The sequence below is a fragment of the Nyctereutes procyonoides genome, unplaced genomic scaffold (genome assembly GCF_905146905.1).
Source record: "Nyctereutes procyonoides isolate TBG_1078 unplaced genomic scaffold, NYPRO_anot_genome, whole genome shotgun sequence".
NCBI lineage: Eukaryota > Metazoa > Chordata > Mammalia > Carnivora > Canidae > Nyctereutes > Nyctereutes procyonoides.
In genome coordinates, this window is record NW_026575033.1 from 902,550 (window position 1) to 925,812 (window position 23,263).

Sequence of the window (23,263 nt, forward strand, 5' to 3'; positions counted from 1 at the left end):
TAACTCCACCTAGCATGTGATGGGTGTGACAGCAGGGAAGTCAAAGTAAAGAACTAGTACTCATAAGCAATTGTAGTTAAAATATCTTACTTGTGCTTATTTTATACAAATATTAGAAACATCTGCACATTTCAAGGCTTGGAAGAAGCCCATGGAAGTGAGGTGATCTGAAGCTGAAGATTAATTAGTTCACACACCTTTATGGTGAAAGTAGAAATTCTAATAATGTATTTGTAGAACAATTTAGCAATATTGACAAAACTTAGAATCACATATCCTTTGATCCGACATTTCCATGTCTAATAATTCATTCTACATAGACCCTTACAAAGGAATAAAATTTTATGTTACAAAAATATTCCATGACGGATTGCTTATAACAGAGGGAAAAATTGGAAACACCCAAAGTATTAGAAGATTAGTAGACTTAGTTATAGATGTCTATGCTATGATATACTATATAGTTATTTTTTTAAGATTTTTTAATTTATTTGTTCATAAGAGACACAGATAGAGAGGCAGAGACACAGGCAGAGGGAGAAGCAGGCTCCCCACAGAGAGCCTAATACAGGACTGGATCCCCAGACTGCAGGATCACACCCCGAGCAGAAGGCAGATTCTCAACTGCTGAGCCACACAGGCAACCCTACTTTATAGTTATTGAATAAATAAGTTAAGAATAATTTATAGATACCATATATACAGTTATCCAAATTATATTTTAAGTGAAAAAAGTAAATTATAAAATGGTACATATAGTTCAGCCACAACTGACTTCCTATGTATTATTGTATTATATTTATGTAGAAAATTTCTGGGCAGGGATATATCCTACTATTAATAATGACTACCTCTAGGGATTGAACCAAGGGGACAGAGAACTTCTATTTGTAAATCTTTGTATATTTTAGCACTATTCCTTCCTTTTTTTAAAGAAAATGTTTTGGTTTTATAACAAAAAATATTTACAACTGCTAATCAAATTTCTTATGCATCAATAACTACTTTTTCTCTTTAAACTCATCTTTTTTAAAACATTAAATAAAAGTATCCCTTAGAGAATCACTGCTGTGAAATGACCTAATCAATTTTTCACTATTCTCTTTTATTTTCTATATCTACAATAAAAGAGATATATTCTATATCTCTTTATATACATAGACATATAGAGACATATATAGAATATCTCTATAGAGATATATATAGGATATATTTCTTTTATTGAAATAAGGTTTTGTTTCTGATTGCTCTGTATTAATCTTGCAACCAGAACTTTCAGAACTTGTCAAGATTTCTTGAATAATGCCTTAGTAGAATAAAATATGATGACTGGATGATCAGAACTACTTCAGGTGTATTTTGTTCTAAAACAGAATAGTCATTCTATGGAGGAGAAGGCATCATGATTAAATAGAGGATATAAAGAAATTCTAGCCTTCAGGTGGTTACTAAGGGAGTACTAGAGACCAGAAGACTTCTAGTCATCTCAGGTAAGAGTGATGATTGTATTCAAGAACATTTGCAAGAGTGTCTTCCTTAAAAAGAAAAAGGCAACTCCTAAAGAAGGATATAATATCTAAACAATGTCAACTTTGCCTGAGGAGAGAGGGGAACGTGCAGGCTTGCCCGAGAGCCGTCTTTAGCATACTTTACTAAATGACACAAGGATATTAAGAAATCAGTGATTTATCACTATTTCCTTATGTCTCAATGTTTTCTCTCCTGCAAGTTTGGATTTGTCATAGACTTTTTTTTTTTTTTAAATCTTAGCTAGTTACAACATGGGTCTAAAAATTCTAGCTTTTTGACAAATTATTTACTTTTAAAAATCCAATACATAACAGATCTGTAGCTTGACAGAATAAAAAAGATTGAGCAGCTTGTTTCAGAGCAGAATTGTTTGGCCATGAATGGCTTTCAGGAGAACAAGACTAGTTGTTGGTCACTTTGGTCCAGGAAACCTCTGGGGCATTAGCTCAATCCATATGTCATTAGAGAGTAGTGATTCTTAGACTTCACATGTGTAAGAATGCCATGCAGAACTTGTTAGAATCACCACCACCACCACATGATTTAGGACCACACTAAGCAATGTGCTTTAGAGAGGGTCCAGATGGCTCAGTTGGTTGGGGTCTGACTCTTGATGTCAGCTCAGGTCATGATCATAGGGTCATAGGATCGAACCCCGCATTGGACTCCGCACTCAGTGGGGAGTCTGCTTGAGGATTCTCTCTCTTCTTCTCCCTTTGCTTCTCCCCTTGCTTGTGTTAACTCTCTCTAAAATAAATAAATAAATAAATAAATCTTTAAAAAAAAAGAAAAAGAAAGAAAGAAAGAAAGAGAGAGAAGAAAGAAAGAAAGAAAGAAAGAAAGAAAGAAAGAAAGAAAGAAAGAAAGAAAGAAAAGGAAGTTGCCTTAGAGCTTTAGGTGTACCCCCAGGGAAAAATAATATGCACATGCACATGTCTCACTCCTGCTCTCTGATCTGTAAAAATAGGAATGAAAATGCATTGTCTTGTAACCAAAGTGCTTAGATCAGCTTAAATGATAGAAATTTAATGCAAGGACACAAAGGGAAAGAAGAGAAAGCAAAGCCTCAGCAGTTGCACAACCCAGACTGGAGAAGGGGGAATCCATTCCTTGCTGGAAAAGAACACCTCAGGGCTATAGGGCCCAGCAATAGTTCTCTACTTAGTGTCCTAGGGCATAATTTCTGCCCTCCAGGGCCATTTTTCAGAGCCTCTCCACTTCTGCCTCTCTGCCCACTGTACTTTCTGTGTGCCTCCAACTGATCAAAACAAGACAGGAGGGGGCAAATGAATAGGAAAGTCACAATTCAGACTAGAGCATTCTTGTGGCTACTAGCAAGATGGTAAAGGTCAATATTTGGGTCAGAGAGTTGGTCTGGCAGGTGGGGCAAGAGTGGCAGAGTCATAAGACAAAATATGGCACCTAAGCATTGAAAACCTGAATTGAATCCTTGGGAATGAGATCTTGGAAAAGATAAGTATCTATCAAAAGAGGGCAATATACTTGCCTGGTGAGCAGTCTATAAACCATTCACTCAGCCATTCAATGATGAACGTTTACTAAGTGTTAAATATGAGGCTACATGCTAGAAATAAACACACGTTAACACACAGCTTCTGACCCCAAAGAGCTTAGAGTGTAGTGATGGCGATAAACAGGTGAATAAACAAGTATTATCCAGTGTGACAACTACTATAGAGAAATGTATTCAGGTTCGTGAGAATGCAGAGACACAAGGAACCCAGAAGACTTTCTGTAGGATGTGAGCTTTGAGCTACATTCCAATAATTAGAATAAAGTAGGAATGGAACCCACATAAAAATACTACCAGGTGTGAAGGCACAAATGGATTTACCCCTATGTTGGCTGAAATCCAGCAATTTTCTCATCGCATCCTCACCTCTATTACCCTGTGTCCAGACTCCTTCTCAGCCATTTCAGAAGCTATAAGGAAAACAAAAATACAAATTACCTTGAAAAATAAGGAAATATTATCTCCCTGGAACTGCAAAAAAAAAAAAAAAAAAAAGTGGCTCCTGGAAGGCAGCTTTAGGGAGAATGTAACTGGCTGAATGTATTAAAACTATACAGTAATATCCCAGCATGGATTAACCACTCTAAATAGAAATTCTGTTCCTATCAAGTCCACATTGATTTCTAATTTATGGACTGACTATGGATTATCTCTGAAAGACCCTGTGCAACCCAGTGCCATCTGGAAATTTCCAATGTTTATCAACATTTTAATAGGCCATTTAAACATTCTTGACCTGGCTAAGTTATAATTCAAAATGTCCCGGAATTTATTTTCTCAAGAAAAAAATAACCAGGGACAACTGGGTGGCTCAGTGGTTGAGCATCTGCCTTTGGTTTAGGGCGTGATCTTGGAGTCCTGGGATCAAGTCCCACATCAGGCTCCCTGCATGGGAGTCTGCTTCTCCCTCTGCCTATGTCTCTGCCTCTCTCTCTCTCTCTCTCTCTCTCTCTCTCTCTTTTGTGAATAAATAAAATCTTAAAAAAAATAACCAGCAGTTTTTTTTTCCCTCATCTAAGACTATTTAATAATAGACTTTATATTCTGAAGTATTTTTAAAGCTATTGATTTCTTTTTTTTTTTTTTAACTTACTTATTCATGAGAGACACAAAGAGAGAGATAGAGACATAGGTAGAGGGAGAAGCAGGTTTCCCACAGGGAGCCTGATGCGGGACTCAATCCCACGACCCACGGATCACGATCCCAGCCAAAGGTAGACGCTCAAACACTAAGCCATCCAGGAACCCCTATTGATTTCCTTTTGACTAGACTTTACAGAAGACTAATCAAATGAAAATGTCTAGTTAATTATGAATATATATTTTTACCAATAACATTTAATTACAGCTCATCAATAGCTATAGGAAAGAACTATTTTTCAAAATACAAAAAATCTTTATCTTCATTCTGTTTAAGTTTGTTCATTACATATTGCTCAGGATGTTTCTTACTATTTTTATAGTAATCCTCAGGTTAAAAAGTGTTTTCAAAAGCTCGTAGAGAGAGGTATTATTCCTTTCTTTACAAATGAGGCAAGTAAGTTTTGGAAGATTTCTAGTTTTGTTTTGTTTTCTTAAAACTAGGGGGATAATGTGGGCTGGCCTGATTTCAAATAATGCTGCAGCACATACATGGGGTCTCTCCAAAGGGGAAATCACCCTCTCAGTGGTTAGATAGGAGCCTCTCTGAGTGGTTCCTGCTCTCAGGGGGGAGTACACACCCTTGGTTGGGGTGGGGGTGAGGGTGAGGGTGAGGGTGGTGCCCTTAGCCTGGCTCCTCAGGGTGAGAGGCTGCAGGGCTCCCAGTACTACACAGAATCAGCCATATCAGATCAGCTAACTGGGCAAGGTTTTCCAAGATGTAGAGTGAGGACTGGGGACCATGCTCAGTCAGAGGCTTAGTTGAAACTTGGCTGACTGTGGGCAGCCCAGGTGGCTAAGCGGTTTAGTGCCGCCTTTGGTCCAGGGTGTGATCCTGGAGACCTGGGATGGAGTCCCGAATCAGGCTCCCTGCATGGGGCCTGCTTCTCCCTCTGCCTGTGCCTGTGGCTCTCTCTCTGTGCCTCTCATGAATAAATAAATAAAATCATTAAAAAAGAAAAGAAAAGAAAAGAAACTTGGCTGACTGTGATAATGGGACTTAAAATGCACACTTGGGCTCCAGAGAGGTTTTCATGTGTGTGTGTATGCATATCTCTGTGTGCATGTATGCACACATGGACACACATGTAACAGAGTCACACACACACATACACACATAGACATAGGAGGCCAGTAAGGTTTTTTTTTTTTAATTTATTCATGAGAGACACAGAGAGAGAGAGAGACAGAGAGACAGAGACACAGGCAGAGGGAGAAGCAGGCTCCATGCAGGGAGCCTGACGTGGGACTCGATCCTGGGTCTCTAGGATCAGGCCCTGGGCCGAAGGCGGCACTAAACCGCCGAGTCACCCAGGCTTCCCTGGCCAGTATGTTTTAAAAAGCTTAGTGGCTTCCCTAATGAGCAGCTGGTAAAAGTGGACCTGGTCTGTTTCTTCAGTATTTCCCAAAATGTCCACAGGGTGCAAAAAAAAGGGGGTATGTTCTATGGCCAAAGTAGTTTGGGAAATGTTGGAATTAAACAAAGCTAAATAGTTTGGGGGATTTTTTTAAAGTTGCAAATATTTCAGAGCATGGATATATGCTCATGTGCTTTGTAAATCTCCAAGAGAGAGTCTGCAGCATTTTCAAACATGCTTGAGCATGAAATCTTTTATATCCAGAAGTATTTTGGGGGATTAATCATGGAAGATAATCTAGTAATGCTACCCTACATTAGGCTCCTTATCTTCTAGAAATTCAAGAAAATAACTGAAAACTCTGTTAAGAAATGAGTTTATGAGAGCTACAGTGAGAAACAAGGAGAGAAAAGAAGGTAAGCAGGCCTGACTAATACCATTGAAGCTGAGGCTTAGGCAGTAACTTTAGGAGTGTCACATAAACCAACCTAAAAGAACAAAAAGATACTTGATCTCAAGCCAAATTTCTCTCTCCGTCAAGCACTGTGACAGGAACTAAGTGCAAACCATCCATCCATCCCCTGAGTTCTCATTTAGTTTGAACAAGATAAGAAGCCAATCAAAGGAGAGGTCTCAATATATCCTCAGAAGCAACCGACATCCGGAGAAATCTCCTAAGATCTTATAAATGGAACATATAACGTGGCCATTTTAATGGTAAGCCCAACAACTGGAAAAATGCTAAAATAGTGTCTGAATTTGAGTATAACTAGATATAACAAAAAAGAGTTACATTAGCAGGCTAATAATGCTTAACTAAGCCAGAGAAATTAGAGGAAACTAAGATAATATTTCTATAAAGTGTAAATTTATTCTGTTGCAATATGAATATTAACAGCAAAAGGGTTGAATAAAGTGCATGTCTCTGAGAATTCCTGTTGTGAGAGAGTGGAAAGGACTTTGCTGGGGAACTGCTTGCTACCTAACAATGCCATTGGTGGTGACTCATCGGAAATTCAGACACAGGCCTGATGAGTCTCTGAGAGAATGCCTGGCAGACTCAGTCCTATTCAGTGAGGCAGACAGAGGGTAAAAAACAAAAGTTCTCAACTGATACGGTTTTCTGCCACGCTGTGTTGTTCCTGCAAATGGAAATATAGCATACATTGGTCAAATGATTATTTGACTGCCCTCTATGATTTTGCTCATCAGAAGAGAGAAAGACACCACAAAGTGAGAAAGGATTTTGTTGCTTTTTAAATTATTATTAGAATCCTTCATTTAGACACTTCTGAAAGCATGCTTTTGTTGAAAACTGCTTCTCCAGTTCAGGAGCATGATCAAGCAAGTAATTACCCACCTTAATGGGATGTTTCTAGTGGTCACTCCAAATGATTGAGTAATCTCATTTATGCTTGGACTTGGGCACTGTGTTTTTAGCTCCTGCAGTGGAGGTTCTCAAACCTGGCTGCTCATCAGATCCACTGGGGAGATTTTTTAAATTACCCATGCCTCGCCCCCCCGCCCCTTTCTGGACCAGTTAGACAGACTCTCTGGGTGGAATCTGTATCTGTCAAAGTTCTTTAGGTGATTCTAAATAAAAGTCTTCAACAACTGCTGTTACATTCATGACCAGTGACTAAGTAGGCCATCTAGTCTCCAATGAATGATCCCCCAAAATTGAAAGGATTAAGCATGAAGAAAATGTGGCCAGCCAATGGTCAGTACACAGTCAGTTGCTTGAGAACTAGCACCAGCCAGTGTTGAAGCAAAGGAACCTGAGGGCTGTGATGAATGTTAGTAGAATCCAAGAAAATAATCCACAGACTAGACAATGGAGTCTGGACCAAGGATGGGCCCCACAGAGCTTTCTGGAGACCAGGCTTCACACATCCAGGGGATTGCAATGGGCATTCCTGCACCACTGCCTCCCCTCTCTGGTCTCTGTAGCTTCTACCAACTATATTCTTGGCACCATCATTACCCTGTAAAATAAAAGAGAATTGTTTTGTCTTATAAACAATTTCAGATAGCATAAAGTATATTAAACACGTATTCTTGCCACCAGAGGAATATACTGTTCATACTTTGGTTCAGACTTTCTGCTGTGCAAATGCAAATGTAGATTTTTGTACATTTAAAAAAAAGATTTTATTTATTTATTCATGAGAGACACAGAGAGAGACGCAGAGACACAGGCAGAGGGAGAAGCGGGCTCCCCGCAAGGAATCCAAGGTGGGACTTGGATCATGCCCCGAGCCAAAGGCAGATGCTCAATTACTGAGCCACCCAGGCAGCCCTTTTTGTAGATTTTTAAAAGTTTGCCTAATTATCTTAGAATAAATTTCTAGAAATGTAATTTTTTAAAGGGTATGTATGTTTTAAATTCCTATAGGAATGGCCAAAAGGCCTTCCAAAATCATTGTATTTGTGTATACTCCTGTAAGTACTGTTCTTTCTCCATGGTTTTGTCTGTAAAGGAGAAATTGTCTTAATCCTTATCAGTATGAGAGGCAGAAATAAAAACCTGTTTTAACTTGTAATTTGATTATCAGGGAACTTGAGCATCCTTAAATGTGATTTAGGGCCATTTCTTTGTTACTTGCCAGTTGGCGAAACACATGAATGTTTCAGTATTGGTAGCTGTTATTGCTTTCAGAGCCCAACACCCAAGGTAACCATCTCAGCTATGCCTTCCTTACCCTGGCTCAGTTGGAGGGGAAGAGGTTCCATAATTCCAGATGGAGCTCCCTCAGAGTCAGTTTTCTTACAAACTATTTGTTCTAAGAAAAGATGAGAGCTTGGGGTTGAACACTTGAGGTTGTACCTGGGTCAGGAATATTGACTGTATATACTGGAGGGACCTGATGCCCACCCTGTAAAACCTACAACGCTGGGGAGATGATTAAAGGAACCCATCTTAGGGAAGAAGCTGAGATTTTTCCCTTGCTTATAACATTCAGTTCCAAAGATATAAATAAGGCATGGGAAGATGCTGAGATAGGAGCTGCTCCCAAGTTTGCATATTATACCAAAGAGTTGGCTACTTCTTTGTGGGTTTTATTTCTCCAATTCCTGAGAGAAGAATCTGGTTGGTCCATCTCACCAGATGCCCATCCTTCAAGTAACTAGCTGTGGCCTTAAAGCAGGATCACACTATATCAGGAGCAGCACCTATCAACGTGGGGTCTGGCAGGAGCCCTTGAGCGAACAACTAGGGGTTTGTGAATATAAGTCACGACATGGTTTGTAGCTAAAGCAGTCTGCAGCTTTTCGCAGGCACAAATCTGAGGCAGGCCTCACTCTTCACCTGGTGAGCCCCTATCTGCATCTCAAGGTGGTTTGATTTCCTCCTCTCAAACACTATAACGTGCATGAAATATTAGATTGTTAATCTGCATGAGATTGAGACTTCATGACCCATATCAGCATGATACTGCTTCTCAAACACAAATCCATAACCAAAATCCTTGAAATAGAATTAAGCGCTTGCTGAAGATTCTCAGAGCAGCTAAGAGGAGGAATGGCATCATATGACACACATCAAAACTTTCAAACATCTTTACTAGATTGCTCTTTCTTCCTTCCCCAATCTCTCTTTTTTCTTTCTCTTAGTCCTTCCACATCCAGAGCTATTTGTTGCTGTCCTTGTTTTGGTTTCTTGTTTGCTTTTCTCTATGGCCCAATTTATAGGAATCACTCTGGCACCTTTTTTTTTTTTTTTTTTTTTGTATCTTTCATTTTTCTCTACCCACTGCTCTGATCAGTATGACAGGCGTGGGATAGTCAAAGATAAGGAAGGGGAAAAGCTGGAAATACTTTTTGCCTTACTGAATTTTGTCTTGCTGAAATCATTGCACTTTTCCACAAAGGGGCCATCCCCATGAGGCACCCAGGGTTTCTTCCAGTTCCTGCCTCAACACCCACCCCCTCTTCCTTCCTGTCGTCTGCTGAGCTGAGTAAAATGCTTTCCAAGGGACTCGAGAGAATTGCCTCTCCATAAAGCTGGGGGGAAGCAAGAGTTATCCTGAATTTAAACATTCAGCAGCAGAGGCTAGCTTCCTCTAGACACAGGCATTGGCTATGCCTCGTGTCAAGTGTAGATGAGCTGCAATTGTGTTTACCTGTGAATAATAGAAAACCCAATTTTCAGTGGCTTAAATCACTAGGGGTTTTTTTTTTTTTTTTTTTTCAAAGAACAGGAGTATGCCCTAAGGGAACTACTGGTGTTTGCTCCATGGCAGCTTGACTCCTCAGTGATCCTAGGAAATAAGAATGGAGGATTGGGGTGAGTAAAAAAGCTGGTACGAGGAAGGGTGCTCCAGTTCATGACCTGGGCCTGTCCCCACTGGGACCCCTTAAGGATATCTGCACAATCTAGCTCAGAGCTCTCCAACGGATAGGTTAAAGAAAGGTGCGTTCATTCATTGGTCCCACCTACCCATCGAACAAAGGTTGCCCAGTGAGTGCTGAGGATGTTCCAGCATGATCTCTAGCCACGCATCAGAGACACCTGGGAGCAGAAAGCAAGAGATACTCAGGGCAGTTAGGGAAGATGCTGTCCAGGTATACTTGCAGGGAGCTACGAGCAATGGCTAGCATAAAATTTGGGCTAGGAGGATGTGACATGGGACCCAAAGACCTATCTCAAGCAGCTCAGAACCTTCTCAATCTGTGATTTTTTACATGCTTCCTTAAATCTGGGAAATCTCTGTTACTTTTTCTTTAAATGTGTCATCCCTTCCATTTATTCTCTTCTCTTCTCTTCTTCTGGGATTGCTTCTGTATCAGTGTGGTTCTCCTGTCCCATATAATGCTTCGTTTTCTTTTGGCACAGAGGGAGAGGGAGAGAGAGAACCTTAAGCAAGCTCCATGCCCAGCATGGAGCCCTACCAGGGGTTCGATCTCAGGACCTGAGCTGAAATCAAGAGTCAACACTTAAGCAACTGAGCCACCCAGACTCCCTCATTTTCTGTTATAGATTCTATTTCCTTATTCCTTTCCAGTTCCTTCGAACAATTCTGCACTCCAGTCTTTCTGTACACTAACTCATTTTCTATGTCCAATTCATCATTGGAGGGACACCTGGGTGGCTCAGTGGTGACGTGTCTGCTTTCAGCTCAGGGTGTGATCCTGGGTCCCAGGATTGAGCCCCACATCAGGCTCCCTGCATGGAGCCTGCTTCTCCCTCTGCCTGTGTCTCTGCCTCTCCCTCTCTCTGTGTCTCTCATGAATAAATAAATAAAATCTTTTAAAAAATCTATCATTGGGTTCATTGATGATATTTATTTAAACCAGTATATTTTCCTACTGAATAGGTCTAATTGGTAATGCATAACTGCTTATTTCTGCTTCATGTCCTCAATCTCTTCCTTCACCTCTGAGAATATGTGATGTGTCCTTATTTTAAACTTTTTAATTTCTCCAGCCCATCAGGTATGCTCCATCTGGGAAAGTTCTTCCTCTTGAGATTTTTCTTATTATTTTCTTTAGCAGTCTCCATGTTTTTACTGAGAGCACTTACTCCTCTGAGGGCATTAATTTCCTTGGTGGATAAAAGTATCTCTGGCAAGAGGGGTGAAAGCCAGGGTCTCAGGCTGTGCCCTTCCCAGAGAAGGGCTCATAGTTCCTAAATGTTACTCTCTGGGCACAGTCACTTTGGGTTTAGCATTCCCCTCTTCTCGAACAGGTGACCCTGCCCCTTGGGGACTCTGCCCACACTGTGGAAGCTTCTCTGGGGAGGGTGGTGGAGGAGGCAATACCTGGAGCTGGCCAGATGGTCTGAACATTTAGTTATCAGCTGTCCACCCCAGCTGGGTTTTCACATCACTGAGTATTCTTTACCTGCCTGGCAGAGGCAATTCTAGCTATGCACAAGACTAAAAGGGGGCAAAGGTAAAATTTTTCCCTGAACCTAAGACCTCCTTAGGGGGTCCAGCCCTTCCTCCATATTAGGTCAACATTTTCACATATACTTTGTGATCCAACTACCTTCTGGCTCCTCAGGACTTCCTCCCAGTTTTTATGTTAACTCTAAATTCAACATCTTCCCTCCCACTTCAATGCACCTCCAGAGTCGGGTTCCAGAATGGCCATGAGCAGCAGCCTGGGTTAGCTTCTGTTCTGACAGGTCTGTAAGGAAAGGAAAATCATGTGTTATGGAGTTCTTTTATTCATGGGTACAATATGAAAATCCCTGACTACAAGTAAGGTGACTATGTGTGTGACTCCATCTCCCCAAACCTTGTGCAGTCACAGATTTATTGTCATATCTGTCTCCCACCTGCTAATGCCTAGAGATCAGTCCCTGACCATTTTAGGACCAATCCTGGAAGCTGTGACCAGGTGTAGATGACTCTGGTTGGCTCCTTGGTCATCAGTGACCAGGATCTTGCTGGTCTGGATCTGATAACAGCAAGCTGAGTTCCATTCTAGTTCTCAAGTTTACTCCAAGAGCCTTAGCCAAACTCTACCATTTGATCTTGTTTCCTGAAGGCTATTAAGGTCACTACATTCTCTTTCTTCCCTCTCATGAGCTCCACCAACAGTGAAAATTCAGGTCATTTTGTCAATTGGTGGTGAAGTCTAAGCTTGTCCCAAAGTTCTTTGCTATAAATCACTCCCCACTGACCTGAATTGGGTGTCTCTAATCCTATAAACTGTGTTCCATCATACCTTGCCAGAGGGCCATCTGCCAGAAACTCTGAAATCCAAATATCAAAGTAGGACCTTTCTCTCTCCTTCCTGTTAATGAATGACAAAATGACAACAAAACCAATAAACAACAACAACAACAAAAAACCCTTCAACATAGGAATCTCATCAACTCTTCAGCTTGGAATGTATATTTTGCAGGACTATTAAATTACCTATAATCAAAATCGAGGCCTATGAAGTCTTATTCTATGTCAAAATCCTAAGAACAAATTCTACAGGCTACATTTAATCTCCAGCATTTATCTATTTTGAGGTTTTGCCTTTCCAGCACCACTTTAATGCACGATCACCTGGAACTTGGTCTGATACTCTTTGCAGATTTTTCTAGTTTCTGGTAGCACATAACCTTCACTAGTGGTTTCAACGGAGGCTTGATTCTTTGTCCTACCAAAACAACTCAGAAAATGTTGTCTTATTTAATGAAATCAGATACACCAGTCCAAACACGTCTACCACAAACTTTTCCACTTCCTGAAATGGATCAATTTTGTTAAGAAATAAAGGGTCTGCCTTAGTTCAGACTGCTATAACAACTTACCACAGGCCGGGTGGCTTAAACAGCAGAGGTTCATTTCTCACGGTTCTAGAAGCTGGAAGTCCAAGATTAAGATGCCAGTGTAGTCACTTCCTGGTAAGGGCACTTTTCCTGGTTTGCAGGCGACTGCCTTCTCGCTATAGCCCCAAATCGCACGGAGAGCAGAGAGAGAAAAAGAGAGAGAGAGGAAGCAAGCTCTCTCCCATCTCTTATAAGAGCATTAATCCTGAAAGTTTCACTGTGACTTAATTATCTCCCAATGGTCCCATCTCACAGTGGGGATTAAGGTTTTAGCGTATGAATTTTGAAAGACACAAATATTCAGCCCTTAGCAGTGTCTTTGAAGTCTGGGTGTTTTTTTTTTTTTTTTTTTAAAAACCAAATTCAGCCTATAGTTTTTACCCTTCCTAACTAAGGGAACTCATATGCCACCATCTGCATGTGGCAGTCCTTGTGATCTCTCCAGCCTCAGCACACAATTTTTCCCCATAGTGGGAACTCTGATCCTAGAGAAATCTCCATCATTTTCTCTGATTTCAGGATGATACTCCAAGAACCAATCACAGCTTGTGTCAAGTTGACCCTCCACTCCCTTGTTCCATATTTTCAGCAGCTGAACAATGGTGAAAGTATTCTTTGGCTGTATTCGGTTATAATGATATTATGCAAGGTGCAGCTGTGCATTATTATTTGGGTCCCAAATACAAGGCATTTGTTCCCAAATGTGAGCTGAATTAAACCAAATTGCCTTGCACCTGCTTTAAAGTCTTTCTCAACATGGTGACCCACCCAAGAGAAAAAGAGGCGTGTCATCAAAAATATCTTAATGAAAAAATATTTTCCTATTTTACCAGAAGCTCTTTAGAGATGGAGAGGAGGAGGTTTCACAGTGTTTCATAAAGCTGAACTTTCTAGAAATCTTCTCCTAAGGCCCTTGAGCCAAACAGCATAGCATAGAATCCTCCTTAAAAAGGAGACTGTGAGAAAAATGAATCCTTATACTTTAGGATTGATGTCTCTGAAACCACAGAATTCAAAAAGCTCTTTGCACTATTCTCTCATTGTATACAGAACCAACAGGCTTAAATCATAAAGAAGTCCAACTTTCTAATGTAATGGCTGAAGGTTCTATTTTTTAAGGTTCTACTACTTTTTGTTGTTTTTTTTTTAAGATTTTATTTATTTATTCATGAGAGACACACACAGAGAGAGGCAGAGACATAGGCAAAGGGAGAAGAAGCAGGCTCCCCTCAGGGAGCTGGCTGTGGGACTCGATCCCTGAATTCCAGGATCATGTCCTGAACCAAAAGCAGAGCTAAATCACTGAGCCATCCAGGCGTCCCTAAGGCTTTACTTCTTGAATACCTATTTCTTGCCAGCTTCCTTCAGTAACAAGTGGAGAACACTGAAAATATTCTGGAGGTTGTATGACAGAAACAACTAATTTCTAATATAATTTTGAAATGCATTGTATGCATGTGCATCTCTTAAACACCTATGTCTATGTTTCTTGTAGAGTGACCAATCATCCCAGTTTTGACTAGGACTATGATGTTTTCCAGGGATGCAAAAGGTTCAGTGCTCAAGCCAAAGAAGTCCAGAGCTAACTTAGATGAGCTGGTCACCCCTAGTTCCAAGCCCACTGAAATATTGCTAAGATAAATGTCTTGACTGAAGTGTCATGTTTTTTGATGGTCATGCTACATCAAAGAGCAAGTACCATAATTCTCTTCAGAACATCCCCAGTCCTATATCCTGTCCTGGTCTTTACCTAGCCACATCATCTTTTCCTCATCTTTTGGATATGTGTCAACACTCTCTAAAGTTAATTGTGCTATATCCTGTATTCCAGATAACAATGCCAGAAATTGATGCAGGTTTTAGGTTTTGGCTGCAAGGATCTGGTTGTGAAACATACATATTTATAATTGAGAGGAAAGTGGCAGAGAAAAGAATCCTACCTCCTTTGGCTGGTTTATGGAGTGAGCTCAGTCCTACACATTCAGATATGAAGTAATTAGAAATAATGAGCCCCTAGGATTACCCTCTGAGTCTTCCAGGAGATATAGAGCATATACAAGTCAAGCTGGCCATGAAGGCTAGAACTCATTATGGATAAAAGCAGGAGAATTAGATTAAACTAATTCATGGGCATATGTCCAAAGATTATTTAAAAACATGGTAGAGGTGCCACGTAAATAATACATGGATCCCACAAATTCATGCCAACATTGTGAAAAGAAACCTGAGTCGTACAGCTCCATTCCAGCTGCCCTGAAGACCTAATAGTGTTACTCTTCTGGTTTGTAGCTGGGAATTCATTTAAAGGCTGGAGAATTGGGTTTCGGCTGTTCTTTCTCTGCTTAAGTAACGTCATAAGTAATGTCCATCAGATGTAACACTGTCTGTGTGGATGGCGCCTTTACTCTAGTGGAGAATCTCCAGTCTCATGAAGAAAATGAAAAGTCTCTTTACCTCTTGGCTTGGTTTCTGTCTCTTGTCTTTTTTTTTTTTTTCCTATCATCTGAGTATTACACTGGTCTTAATCATTTTTTTCTTAAAAGCTCTGGACTTTACTATTATCAGAAAAGACATTGTGCACTCTGTTACTCATATTGAAAAAGTAATAATAGCAATAAATTAATGGGAGGCCCATGCTGAACTAGGGAGAGCCCGGAAACCCCCCAAAACTGCCCTTCAGACCAAGAGAGAAAGCAGCTTCCCTGGCTGGCTGCTAGATGGTTTTTGGCAAAGATTTCTTCTCTGGAAATTGTTCATATGTGTATCATACATGTTTTAAATAGCTTTCTCCAATTTGGAAAACCATAAAGCAACAATAAACAAATGGAACTCTGGTGAAAAACCCCTTATAAGTATTGTGCATGCTTTTACAAGTGTTTATTAAATGGTCTCATTTCGCCTTTGCTTTTGAACAGTGAACTCTCATTGCTCATCTTCCAGATGTGGTTGGGTTCCCATTCTGTCAACTAACTTGAGTATATTTTTCATTATTAATTATTATTTTGAAAAACTTCATAAGAACCTAGTGCTGAAAAAGCAGCCAAAAGTACCATGAAATGAAATAAATCCTACTAACAAAGGCTTCTCTTATTTCCAAAAGCATGTGTTCCTCCATAGTTCTGCAGGGTAAACCACATCAGTGTGGGACAGTGCCACGTCAATGAGCTGTTCAAATTGTCCAAAACGGCATATATGAATAAAAACCAAGCAGTTATAGTGCCAATAGGTTGTGGGTCTTTCAAATACAATGGCAGCAAGATTCCTCAAAGTGAGAGATGGCTGGAGCCAATAAGCACTAAGGCAGGGATGTTAAGAAGTTGATAGATTAGGGTTCCATGATTAAAGGAATAGGCCAAGAGAGTAAACTGCTATATACAGGGTTTGGCTCATATTTCTTGGAATGTATCTTTTGGATTTTTTCCCCCTAATTCCTAAGGTAGATGCTAAGTTTAAAAAAAAAACTGTTGTAAGACATTACTTTTAAAAATTCATATAAAAGACTTTGACAATACAAATCACATTCATGCTTCAATTTCACACACTTTCTGTCCAATCATCATGGAAATAAATGTATTTTTTTAAAGCTACATTGTGATATATACCACAAAGGGCTTGTATATCACACAAGGAAAAAAATGATTGATCTTCATAACCACCTCTCCACACATACTTTTGGTAATCATGAATATTTCTTCTTACTGCTCCACAAAGAAAATAATAGAAATTGGGATTGGAGTGTCAGTATCTAGCCATAGCCCATTTAGTCGCAAAAAATAATTCTCAAGCACTGACATTACATTTCAACAGGGCAAAAGAAGACTGGATTTACATTCCTTTTTGGTTTAGGTTTTGTTTTTTTATATTCCTTCTCTTTAAATAATCAAAGGTACGTGTAGCCACACCTTGCCACCTCTACCATCGATAGATCGGACACATGGCAATGGTAGTGCTTGATCTCCAGGGCGAGTTTCTGAGATGTCTGAGGAGACATCTGAAAGACCACGTTGCTGGATCCCCAGCCAAAGGGATGCTTGTGATTCTTCTCACATTGTCTTTGAGGTGTCAGTCACCAAAGTAATGAATGTCAACCGTTCTCAATCCCATCAGTGACTTGCTCTGAAAAACATACTAGCAGGAGGCTACAGTTTCAAATAATCACTGCTTTGTGGTCAAACAGAGGAAGAATATCCCAGTCAATTTATGAGGTCTCTGCTTTCAAATTGTGGATAAAAGAGTTTGTTGCTAGCTAGGGAAAATTATTTATGATGTGATTGTTAAGGAAGGAATGATAATGTTACCATGTTTTTCTCAGTCTTTTTTTTTTTTTTAAAGAGTTCTTGGGTTTTATGACTGCCACAGTATTTTTTGCCTATTCTTTATATACTCCTTTTGTCATTGAGTGTATGTAATGTTGCGTAAAGGAGTCAATCTTAACTTTGTGACCAAAGAATTTGTAACCATAGATATCCTATCCTTTTTATAACTTGCTTTATTTTAAATAATGTGGATTCTAATAGCTGCATGCATCTTTTGAGATAGTTAATTTTTTTTTTCATTTTAAGCCTTAAGGATAAGTCCTTATCTACCTTAGATCATATTTAAAGAATGAATCTCAAATTTGAAAAATATCCTAAATTAATACAGAGTAGGGTAGTTAACAGAATTAAAAGAATATTTGATTTCATTCTCTTTTCTTACAAAGGAGAATTTACTTGTATTTCTTTCAGTTTGAAAACTCTACCACCACAGCTACTAGAGAAGCAGACTAGGTAATGTATACCATTTCAATACAGGAGACACAAATAGGGTTTATTTTCTTAACTGAGTTCACCAGATTGCATCATACCCTCTATTCCCTATCTCTGGTTTCTTATTAAACCTCATATAATATTTCTCAAGAGGCAGGTGTGTCCCTAACCCTTTGCATCAAGATCGCCCGAGTAAAGAGGTAGGCTACTTGAGAAAAATGAGGTCCCTTTTTATTTTTATTTTTTTTAAATTCTTTTTTTTAAATTTTTACTTATTTATGATAGTCACACAGGGAGAGAGAGAGAGGCAGAGACACAGGCAGACGGAGAAGCAGGCTCCATGCACCGGGAGCCCGACGCGGGATTCGATCCCGGGTCTGCAGGATCGCGCCCTGGGCCAAAGGCAGGCACCAAACCGCTGCGCCACCCAGGGATCCCCTGAGGTCCCTTTTTAAACCTACTATCAGAATCTTTAACAGTGGATCCAAGAATCTGAATTTTTATCAAGTTTCCCAGGTGATTCTGAAGACCCTAAGTTTTGGGAATGACTGCCATGGGATGCCTTAAGAGATTCTAGGAGACTGTAGCAGGATCCCTGGTTGCTTACCTCAGCAATACCTCAAAAAAAAAAAAATAGAACCCCTGTGTCTTAGCCAGGTGCAAGGCACTGTCACCACTAGATGTGGCAATTTGAGTTAGTCCAGACGACCACAGAGATGGAAGCAAAAGCGCTGTGGGCACCTTGAAAGACAGGTGACATATGTCCTTACCGCTTCTTCCTTCTTCCCAGTTGGAGCAGAGATGCAATGATGGCATTCCAGCATCTACCCTTAGAAATGAGGCCACATACTAGTAAGGGCAAAACAGCAAATAGAAGGAAAGTTGAGTCCCTGAAAATCATAAGTTAATGATCATGAACTCCCAAACGTGCTAACTTTACATCTCCTTTATGTGACATCTTGTTTAATTTGTAAATCTCTTATTTTTTAAAGACTTTATTTATATTTGTAAGAGAGAGTGTGCTCATAAGAGCAAGGAGAGAGGGAGGGGCAGAAGAGAGGGAGAGGGACAAGCAGACTCCATGCTGAGGGCAGAGCCAGAGGCAGGGCTCAACTCCAGGACCCTGAGTTTATGACTTGGGCCGAGGTCAGGCACTTAACCGATTGAGTCACCCAGGTACCCCTTAAATCACTCATTTTTGTTTTTAATTGGGAAATGGGGTAGGGTTGATAGTGTATGCAGCTGAACCTGATCCTAAATTATGTATTCACCAAGAAAAATAGTTTTTCCCCCCTCCATGGTCCTAGAGCCTATTACCAAAAAGCTGTTTTTTAAAAAAAAGGAAGGGAAACTGGGAGGTGGCAGAGGGAGAGAGAGAATCTTAAGTAGGGTCTATGCCTGATGTGGAGCTTGATGTGGGGCTTGACCTCAGAACCCTGATATAATGAGCTGTGCCAAGATCCAGAGTCCCACTTAAAAAAAAATTATTTATTTATTCATGAGAGACACAGAGAGAGAGAGAGAGGCAGAAACACAGGCAGAGGGAGAAGCAAACTCCATGCAGGGAGCCCGATGTGGGACTCGATCCTGGAACTCCAGCATCATGCCCTGGGCTGAAGGCGGCGCTAGACTGCTGAGCCACCCGGGTGCCGCAGAGTCCCACTCTTAGCGGAATGAACCAATAAGGCACCCCAATATGTTGATTTCTTATAAGCAACCACCTGTTGCAGGAGAATGAGGTTTGGAGATGGGTTCCCTCGCTTGAGGCTCACAGCTTTAGCAGCTCTTGGGTCACAGAGCAGAAGTAGGGACTGATCAAAATTTGGAGCTCCACAACATTTTGCAAACCATCGGAGTCCAAGAAACAGTATAATGAAGTGAAAGAGTAAAGCCTACATGTTGAGTAGGACTCTCAAACTCCAAGGGTCTGGATCCTGGCCCCTCACTAATTTTCTATAGGCTCTTCGGCAAGTCATCCAACTCCTCAGACTTTAGTGTCCTGCACTATAAAATAAGGACACAGGGACACCTGGGGGCTCAGCAGTTGAGCATTTGCCTTTGGCTCAGTGTGTGATCTTGGGTCTGGGCATCAAGTCCCATATCGCACTCCCTGTGAGGAGTCTGCTTCTTCCTCTGCCTGTGTCTCTGCCTCTCTCTCTGTGTCTCTCATGAATAAATAAGTAAAATCTTAAAATAAATAAGATAAAATGACACGTATAAAACCAACTTGACAATGTTATTATGACAACTAAATTATACATATATATGTATAAAGTCTGGCACATCAATAATAATATCTCTCAATAAACAACTACTATGGTTATTTTTGAAGTAATAATAAGAAAAATGAAACATCAGGAAATATAGTTATGAAGTTATGAAGTTAGGTTCCCTCTACCACCCCACAGCCTGACTTTTTTTCCAACTTCAGAAAAAAATATTGAAAGGGGTTGAGTTTTGGAGGGAAAAAGAGATGTTTAAATAAGATTTTAAGCCCCTACTATTGCAATAAAAGAAATCATCAGTTAAGTTCTGGATTACTCTTAGGGAAGAAGAGAAAGTAATTCTAATGAGAACAGGGAAGGGAAATAAGAGGCAGCTACAAAAAGGACTCCAGCTGCGGGCTTTCCAAGGCTGTACTGGCCATACTCTTACAGGTAACCTACCAGAATCATATGTCACTGGATCTCAAAAATCTTTCAGTGACATACTCATCTTAGTCACTATTTTACGACTTTCATTACACAGGGAGGGTTTTGAAAGGCCAGAGATATTCAAATATTAAAAGAAGATGCAGAAATCTCTTCTAAGATATGAAAGAAGTACATGGCAGGGAGTTCATTCCATTGTGATTGGAAATTCTTAACATCAGAGTCTGAAAATGCTGTCACCTTTGCCCAGCCACGAGATTAAATCCTTTCCTCCAAGGTAAATGCTGGCTGCTATGAAATACGTATTTGCTTATTCACCAGCTTCACTCCTGCTTCATTCCTCAGTTACATTATCAGTTAGGTCTCTATAGATTCTTGTACACATTTTTTTCCACATGGATTTGTTCTCTTGGATTCATTTCCAGGTTTTCTTTCTTTCTTTCTTTATTTCTTTCTTTCTTTCTTTCTTCTTTCTTTCTTTTTTAAGATTTTATTTATTCATGAAAGACACACACAGAGAGAGGCAGAGACATAGGCAGAGGGAGAAGCAGGCTCCCTGTGGGGTCCCGATGTGGGACTAGATCCCAGGACCCTGGGATCACAACTTGAGCCAAAGGCAGATGCTTAACCACTGAGCCACCCAGGTGCCCCCATTTCCAGGTTTCTAGAAGACAATAATTTTTATCACACTCTTAATTCAACATTCAACATATCTGGGTGTTTGGTACACTATATGCAGTTTTTTATTTTATTTATTTATTTATTTATTTATTTATTTATTTATTTATTTATTTATACGATAGTCACACAGAGAGAGAGAGAGAGGGGCAGAGACACAGGCAGAGGGAGAAGCAGGCTCCACGCACCGGGAGCCCGACGTGGGATTCGATCCCGGGTCTCCAGGATTGCGCCCTGGGCCAAAGCCAGGCGCCAAACCGCTGCGTCACCCAGGGATCCTATTTGCAGTTTTTAAAGTGGTGGATGCCCAGCCATGACCAGGCCCTGACTGTTCCTTCCTTTCTGAGCTTCTTATATGTGCCAGGTCCCCAGTGGGTGCCATGCTACGGGTATTAATATGCTCATGGAGCTCACCCTTCTGCAGGAGAGTCACTCTACATAAACAAAGACACAAAATATATTTGAGAAGTGGTGGAAATCAAAGTCTAATGATGGAGGAAGACTTTCTGATGGATGACTTAAGAATTAAGACTTGAAGGAGGTATAGAAACTAGAGCAAAGGCCATAAGTGTGAGAGCAGTTGATATGGACCAGGAGTTGAAGGAAAACTAGCAGACTATACTATAGACGGGATGTGGAGGGTTGGAGAAGTAGGCAGCAGCTACATCCCCCCCTCCCCCTGTGTCCTCTGGAGTGCTTAAATGACTTTTGTTTTACTGTAATCAAAACAGGCAGCCACTTAGTTGTTCTAAACAGGAAATGACCTAACCCCATCTCCACGTTAAGGTGGTCTACTGGCAGTTGTGGGGGTAACCAATTAGGAGGCCCTTCAGCTGTCTGGGCTGGAAATAATTGTGGCTTAGACTGCGCTGGCAACAGTAGAGTTTGAGAAGTTTGGAGTCTGCTCTTTCTCACATTGCTGGGCGGTGGGGGGCAGCGGGGGAGATCTTCCAGTAGAACCATCTCGATTTACGGTGCTTAATAGTGAGGGATGAAAATGACTAAGGAGTGTGATTTATAACAAACTTCAGAGTTATCTTACACATACAGTTTTTTGAGAAGTCTGACTAAGTTGCACGAACACTTCTGAATCTCCTGTTGCTAATGGATTTCTTAAAACAACAACAACAACAACAACAAAGAACAGAATCCTGGAGTCCAGGGCCAACCCGGGACTTACCTTCTGCAAGTTTTCAAGAACATCAGATGTACCTATAACCAAATGTAAACAAAAATATGGTGAAGTATAGTTCTCCTACCCAACAGGCAACTGAGCGTGTATTGGAAGCTTCTCCAGTGATAGTGATGAATTTGTACAAATCCATCCACACATTTTCCTGACTCTTAGTGTGAATGTTCAAGAAAGCCAGTGGACAAAACACACAGCCTGCTGCCCTGGAAGACAGCAAAATTAACTGAATCTAAAACACAAACCACCCTAGCTCCATGCTAACAACGTAGTCAATAGACTTAATTAATGCTCCTAAATTTCTTTTTTACCCTAATGGCAATTCCAAAAAATGTCCTCCAGTGTGCCAAAATTCAGGGAAGCCAGACAAAAAGATGTTTAAACTCTACTGCTCAATGATAAAAGTAAACCACAATGTCATAAAGATAGTAAAATGTTGTGCCATGGTCAGATTTGCATTTGCCAGATGATGGGAGCTGTGTGGAGGCCAGTTTAGGAAAGGCAGGCTGGGACAAGAAACTCCACACCCAGGCTGTGTAGTCTGCCCCTGCACACTCTACCTTTCTCCCCTCTGTGGAAGAGGCAATAACACACTTGCCAACAGGAGTCCAAACTTTAGATGCAGACCCCGACTAAATTCCTAACTAAATTGTCCTCACAGAATTTTTGTCAGAATTAAATGACATAGTGTTTACAAAAACTACAGGTAGTAAGAACTCAACAAATACTCTTTTACTTCTATCTCTTTTTTAATAAAGTAATACAATATCCTATACTAGCAATTCTCAAAGCGGATTCTGATGTTCATTGTATCAAGTCACTGGGCATTCTTTTTTTTTTTTTTTCTTCACTGAGCATTCTGGTTTAAAATCCAAATCCTTCTAAATATAAATTTTTCACCATTAAAAAAATAAAATAAAATCAAAATCCTTGGTTCATGCCCTGCCCCTCTGAATCCAAGTGGTGGAGACAGGAATCTACATTTTATCAAGACCTATTTGATTCTGATCCACATAACTTGAGAGCTACAGTCCAGACTAGTAAATACAGCATATCTAGTTTTACCATCCTTTCTTTATTGCACTTTTGCAGATATTGTGTTTCTTACAAATTGAAGTTTTGTGGCAACCCTGTGTTGAGCAAGGCTACCATTTTCCCAACA

General features: G+C 40.4%; 1 protein-coding gene across 1 annotated transcript in view; it reads left to right on the top strand.

Annotated features, from left to right (window-relative positions):
• The window catches only part of LOC129504555 (palladin-like), a 417,088-nt gene that overhangs the window by 109,118 nt on the left and 284,707 nt on the right, over window positions 1-23,263 (top strand).